The sequence below is a fragment of the Scomber scombrus genome, chromosome 20, assembly GCF_963691925.1.
Source record: "Scomber scombrus chromosome 20, fScoSco1.1, whole genome shotgun sequence".
NCBI classification, from domain to species: Eukaryota; Metazoa; Chordata; class Actinopteri; order Scombriformes; family Scombridae; genus Scomber; species Scomber scombrus.
In genome coordinates this window covers 20,287,397-20,295,241 of record NC_084989.1, presented here as the reverse complement: position 1 = coordinate 20,295,241, position 7,845 = coordinate 20,287,397, and positions in this window count along the sequence as shown.

Sequence of the window (7,845 nt, the reverse complement as noted above, 5' to 3'; positions counted from 1 at the left end):
AAAGACACAGGTGTTCACAAAAAAAAGGTCCTTTTAAAGTCCTTTCAAACCAATCTCCACAGTCCAACATGTAGTAGGCATTGGATTTGCCCCTGAAGGCTCTGTTATAATTCCCTTTCAATAGTACCTTAATGTCAAAAGTCATTCAGCTCCTGGTGTCATTTAACCTTCTGAATTTCTGTCATTACCCATGGTGAATATCACGGGTAATTTAACCTAACAGCCCTTTTCTTTGTGTAATTATACCCATTACAGCAATGTGAAGGATTTCACTCCGTCAACTGTCTCTGTCCCCTGCTCTCTCGCTCACACAGGTTATAGATTCGACTCCTCTTTTCAAACCGGGTGCCAAACTCATCACAAAGAACCCACAATGCTCACTAGAGGGTCTTTGAGAGGGGGGCTCTCATTTGGCAGACAGCGGGATGATTGAAAAGATGCCTGAAAGGATTTTGAGACCTAGTTTTTCAAAAAAAAGAGGGGAAAAAAATCATTAGCAACATGTATGCCTAAAGGTTTGGCTGAAGAGAGATCGAATCATTCATATGCAGACTGTTAATGTGAACATAATTATAATAGTTGTCATCCAACAAAGCTCCTTGAGAGATGGCGAGTGGTTTAAACTTTTTTCTTTTTTTTTTAAAACCACGAATATTGTCAATATTGCAAGCAGTTTGAATTCACGATATGACAATGAAAGCGAACATTGCGTGCAGCTGCTTTGGGTCTCAGCATCTCTGAAGTGGTGCCGTTTGATTGAAAACTTCCGTATTTTGTTAATGTTGAAGAGAGTTTCTCTAAATCCCATCCAGACCTTCCTGCCACCACAAATCCACGCTGACATTCTCCCTCAAATACCACAGGACACTATTAAAGGTATTATATGAATCCCTCTAAGGAAAGCTGTAAGGAAGGTTAGGTTAAAACACATGTGTCTCAATTGTGTCACTAATTTAAATGCAGGATTACTGTAGGTTAAGTGTTCAATGTAAGGACAAAAATATAACAGCCACATTTAGGATAAAAGTAAATACTGGATCATAAAGCGTAGTCATGGCGATACTGAGATCCTCCAGCTGCTCAGTAGAGAAATGACAGAGACAGTCTGGGATATGACAGGCACTCCTGTACTGATGATCAGAAACCTGGTTAATGTTAAAGTCATACTGTCATATGAATAATTCGGTTTTCCCAGATTTCATATTATATTCTGAATATGATTAAAAACAGCATTAAAAACACATTAAGTGTGCATGTTAAGAGTTAAAAAAAAAAGGTTGAATCAATTAAAATATGATAAAATTATACAAACTCTGAACTTGCACAGTGTGAGGAATGTGTGAATGTTTTAATTAGTGTGTCCCTATGTGTGATTACGTCTTTTGCTATACTGTCATGATCTCTTATAAAGTATGTGTAACTTGTTCTCAGGTCTCTTGATCCTAAGCAAACAAAGCTCAACTAACTAACAGAGCGCTCACACACACAAGTTTCAAAATAATTTAATTTACCTTTACATTAACTTATAATAACTTACAATTAACCTCGTATGACATCATCAAAAATCAGAAGTTAAAGATCTTAGGCTTAAGATCTATCTTTGACATATAATATGTAGGAACTTTAACGAAGATGTAAATTTAATCAAATGAAGAAAAAAGAGTTCCATAAGTTAGGATCGAATATATCTCACATCTGATCTCCGCTAGTACAGAAAGACGTTAGAGAAGATGAATATTAGATGACTGTCAGGTTGAGTAGGAGGGAATCTGTGAATATATGCTTACACATTAATACCAGTGATATCAAACTGCACAGAGAATTGATATTAAAGTATAAGATTGTAAGCCTATACACATCACAATAATCAATATTAAGCCACACTTATTATACAATATCTAAGTAAATTGACACCCAACAGAAAGTCCTTGTACATTAACCAGGCTGTTATCACCCCAGCGTGTGTGTGCCAGAGTCAAATCTGACAGCAAATGTGTTAAAAGATTATGCAAACTTTAATATTTTAGGATTTACAGAATACATTTCCTGCAAGTTATTTCATGTGAGCCTTACGCTATTCTGGTCCATTAATGAGCTTCCCCTCGTTGCGATGAGACTTGGGGATTGTCACACTTTGAAATGAAATTAATAAGTAATAATGCCGTGGCAAAAAAAAACTTTGGAAACTTGTTTTGTTGCTCAACAGAAGTTAATTGGTGGCTGTTTTAGGACGTGATATGTGGCCCCGTTTACAAGACAATTGACAGTTTGATATAATGACAGGAGACAATTGGATTGCGAATATAAATTGTTTTTTTTTTTTTCTGGTTAATGAATCTAGCGACAAAAACATCACAAATTAAATCATTTATTGTATCTAAATTTAGCAGGTTATCTATGCTAGGAAACGCTTTACTTTAAAATATAACAAAAGACTATTTTATATTCCCAGGTTAACCTTCATGCAGCAAAGAAAAATATAATAATATAAGTAAGTGTTTAAGAACTTGTGAAGATAAATTATCTTCTTCATTTACTTGTTTTTTTTTACAAGGGCTTTTTTTTGCCCTCATTAAATATGTTTTCTGGGCATTTGTGGATAATTTCATATAATTTTAAATGATGGGAAATAACTTTGTTCTAAGTTGCATGACAGACCAATATTCAATTACTATTATTTTAAAAAAGTGAAGGGAGCAGCTGAACTCACAATGAAATAACATTGAATTAGTATAAAAGGGTAAACCTGACATGCCAAATGGTTTTTTCACACAGAATAATCTGAGAAGAAGTCCTTAAAAACAGTTTGACAGAGGGCAGACACTTGCCAGGTGATTGGATGAACCTTCTGTCCATCACGGTCTATCACTTCTATCACTTCTTGCCGTCTGTCATCACACCTAAACCACATCTGTAGCTGCCAGTAGGTTTCGGACACCTTTGGGTCCATATCACCAGCGGTTCAAGTGCATAACTTGAAGCCTTACAAGTCAGTGTTTAAAAATATGTGACTTTCATTTGTTACATTTTTGATAGGATAGGAAAAATATGGGGCATTTTTAGATGTTTTTTTTCAAATCATGGGAAATACCTTTATGTTGTATGACAGACCAACATTCAATGATTCTTATTGTAAGAAGTGAAGGGAGCAGCCGAACTCACAATGAAATAACATTTAATTAGTAAAAAAGCTAAAAGCTGGCAGGCACTTGCCTTCTGATTGGATGAACCATCTGTCTATCACCATCTTTCACTTCTTGCTGTCTGTCATTACACCTAAACCACATCGGCAGCTGCCAGTAAGTTTAGGACGCCCATGGGTCCAAACCACCAATGGTTCAGTCACATGTGCATAACTTGAAGCCTCACAAATTAAAAAAAAAAACGACCTCACACCTGGAGTTATAATTCAAAATCAAAATGCAACTTTCATAGCTTTTTTTAGACACAGGGCAGACCAGGAAAACTGAAGTGTGACAGGTTTGCATATTAAAAAACCCTGCACGTTAATAATGTTACACCGTTAGTAGCTGTCATGGCTGCCTCACAACCTTACAAGGTTTAAGCAGAAGGTGGGAGCGGGCCTGGGAGGGTTGTTCAGGTACGGTAGTCTAACTGTTCAAGCAATTTCTGAGTTTGCACTTTGAATACACCACAAAATCTAGACATGCTTTCCCAAAAATCTTTGTTTAACTTTGTTTTATGCATTTAATACCCCCCATCATCCTAACTGCACGTGGCAATCTAGATATTTTGCCCCAAGTCCTCATTTATTATGCCCCTGATTGTCCGCCCTCCTTGAATATACCACAATGAAACACTTGAGGTTAGTTCTTTCCAGCTTTCTAATATAATACTGTCGGTAATGTGAATTTAGGAGGAAGCCAGCATCAGACTCATTTCTTCCCCAAATTAGCCGAAAGCTGATCTAACAGGCTGGCATGTGATTGTAGAGTTAGTGAGCCTGTAGCTAATCACCAATCATCATTTTGTCTGCAACATAAAATGAACATAAAAATATGCCCTGCCATTTCCTTTGACAAATCAGATAGCAATTCACCCAGGCTCATGAAAAACTGAGCAGCGAGCATCACGGAAGACAACAGAGTGGGATTACTAATGGGTAGAGAGGTCATCTTTCAGCTAAAGACTCTCCTTTAAGCTCCATCACAACAATCATTATCACTCACAAAGTCTGTCTTACTGCTACTTACTGCGGCTCTGTAATTTCCTGTTTGTCTTTTGTTTGTTGGGATACACATTTGGTGCCATCTAACAATCTATGCACTCAGAGATGGTTCAATATTTCATTTAAATGTATTTATAACACAGATTTTATTACTTTTTAGTATTTAGTTATATTTTACTGTTATTTGTATCAAAATCAGAGCTTGTATTTGTGTATTTAAAACACTTACAATACACCGTTTATGTAATTTTATTCTCAAATGAGACATTTTTATTCACAGTTTAAGATGTAGAAAAAAAACTGTACAACTATTAGCTTAATCAGTCTTTAGTTAAATGCAAATGAATCAAGAATCCAGTAGCTTGGGGAAAACTTTGGTGTTTGGTGTAAATTTCCAATAAGATAAAGGTATGCAATAAAAATATGATTAGATATTGCATGCTCAGATGGTCATCTCTCCTCAAGACTCATCTTTCAAATATGCTTTTAATGTTTGATGTTTTTCTTTTGTTCTGTTTTTTCTATCTTGTTCTTTGCTTTTATTGATTGTTTTTTCATTTTCATTTATTTCATTATTATTATTGTCTTTACCCCAAAGCTAAATGTGCATCTTGTTTTGTACAAAAAATGTTACAATAAGAATTATAGAAAGGTTAATACAATTCAAAGTGAACTGACTCCACTTCTAGATAACTTAGTTTAATCAATAGTCTGCCAAGTTAACAAGTGATTATAAGTTGATCATTAATAATTTAATAATAACCACTGATATTACCAATGTTTTTACATATTTTAAAGGTGCAGTGTGTAGAATAAAATTGTGTCTCGTGAACCAGACTTAGCGGAAATGAAACTGGTTTGTAATTATGTTTTAATTAGTGTATAATCACCTTATTTCATTACAGAGTGCCAAGAGCTCTTTATATCTAAGTAGTATACACTTGGAAGGAGGTGTAATCTGCAATCTCTCTGTAAGATGCCACTAAATCCTACACACTGGTCCTTTAAGAGAAACGATCAAGTAAACACCGAATTACTTAAACGATAAATTAAATGACGTAAATAATGACTTTCCTTGTTGCTATTAAACAACTGGCTCGACAAAAGTCAAAGTACTAAACACAGCAAAAAGCAACACAACTTAAAGCTTTAGAGGACATTAACCAGATAAGATTAAATGTGTTGAATATATCTAACAAGGAGATAACATGGCACAGCCTTCAATGGTAAATAACCCCTAGAATTATCGTATAAATGTACAACAGGTTCCCCCAAATACCTCATAACAGACTTCAGTCTCACTGGTTTGATATAACAAAATCTGGAAAATTTAATCTATACATGATGGAGTGATGTGAGATTTCCCACTGTAGGTAGTTTCCAGCATCGGTGTGTAAAGGAGGAGCGCTTTACCCAACACCCCGAAAATGTTGCTCCATATCTCCTGGACTCAAACAGCGAGGAAGGAAGCCCTGGAACCCAGATGAAAAGCAAGGAGCAAGTCGTGGGTCAAACAAAGTTTCTGACAGAGTTCCCTACAGGCAGGTTGAACTATTCATGGGTTTACTTGCAGCTTACTTCAGTTTCTGTTTACTTCAGTTTTGTTTGATACAGATTTTGTGATAAAAAAAGTCATACATAAAGTTAAAAGTGGGTTTGTGAAGGCGAGGTCATTTTTAAAAGCTTGAGCTCTCCACTTTATAGATTTACCTTTCAAGTATGCTACAGTAGTTATCTCATAAAGAGCAAAGCCCATAAAGACAGTGTTAGGCAAATTTGTCAACTTGATGCAAAACACTAATTAAATTAAACAGCTTTTTTTGTTTTTTCCCTCCTCCCTGACAGCGCTGATAGAGCTCAGGATTCATCCATAAGAGCTGCTTTATTACAAACAGTTCCACGGTGTAAACCTGAAATCTGTGTGTAACAGATGACCTGTGTAGGCGTGTAGCAGAACTCAGATCATTAAAGTGAAATAGACAACTTTTTTGCTTTAACTTATCATTATGAAGTAAATGTTGACGGCACAGTTTAATGGCTGTAGAATAATGACTTTAGATTGGTTCCCTGTAAGCCTCGTTTTCACTGTGTACGATCTCCTGGGAGAATGAGGGATAGCGTTAGCCATGTTGCTACCACTAGCAACCAATATTCATGCATCCATCCATCCATTTTCTGCTGCTTATCCGGGCCTGGGTTAAAGTGCCATTAGGCTAAGCAATGAAACCAAGCTCCTCTCATGGCATCCCAAGGCGTTCCCAGGCCAGGAGCGATATATAATCCCTCCAGCGTGTTCTGGGTCTGCCCCCTGGGTCTCCTCCCAGTTGGACCTCCCCGGCACACCTCTAAAGGGAGGCATCCAGGAGGCATCTTGACCCTTGACCAATTGCCCAAACCGCCTTCGCTGGCTCCTTTTGATGAGAAGGATCAGCGGTTATACTCTTAGCCTCCCCCGGCTGCTACCACTAGCAGCTAGAAAAGCTACAAGGAAGCCAGGATCAGCATAATATTTAACCATGCTTGTTTCTGTTTTGGTATGTTTGGTATGTTGCTAAGAAACAAACAAATGATCCATTGTCTGTTTGTTAATCTTATCAAAGAACACGTTTTTTTGTGGTGGCCTTTTTCTAAATGAGCTGTGGTGAAAGTGACTATATTCTGTTATGATCAGATAGATGATTGAATATTTATTATTTACAAAGTGGTGTTGATCATTTATTCACATAGCTAAGCTCTGAGAAGAACAGAAAGTGATCCGCTTGTCCTTTCGACAGCAGCGCAAACAGTTATACCATTTGAAAGCACTGGGAGGGAGTTTAAAAGTCGTGTGTTCCCACTTTAATTACCATCATATCCTGACTGATCCAGTGTTAATACAGTTAGTGCTAGTGTGCCGTTTGCGTGAATGCACACAGCCTCTTTGCTCAGCCTCTTTGGAAACGTACTTATCATTTCAGCAACAGACAGAACATCAGTACTGATGCACTGCGAAATCCCAGATACATTCAGTGACACCTGAATGACATTAATGTAAGATTCAGACATTAATCTAACACTAGAGAAGTAAAAGAAGCAGATTACATGAAAGTTGTTTTTTCATTGTGGAATGGGTCCATGTGTGTGCAATCTGCTAATTAAAGAAGAGCAATGTGAGGCTTTTGTGCTTTCTGCAGTTTTGATTATGGACCAATCTGTGTGCTGAAATGTGGAGAAAAGCCACACACACACACACACACACACACACACACACACACACACACACACACACACACACACACACACACACACACACACACACACACTCACACAAAAGACACACTGGAAAGCGCTCCGCTCACTCAATCAGATGCAAAACAAGAGCAAAATGCACTCAGCTGCAAAACTTGATGTGCATGTTTGCACCGTCATATCATTAGGAGGAATACCTTTTGTGAATGGGACGGTGACACGGGGGCAGATAGCGTTTGATGCACAATTCATGGTGCTATCAGCAGCCGCAATCTGTCTTTGTGAATTAGCCCCACAGCATGTAAGCTTTTTTCTGAGTTTAAGTTCTTACATCTCATCCTTTTTTTTGTTTCTTTCTTCTCGAAGAGCGCTGCTGACTTTCGAAAGAAATACTTTCCACTTATCATTCCTAACACATCCACTTGATC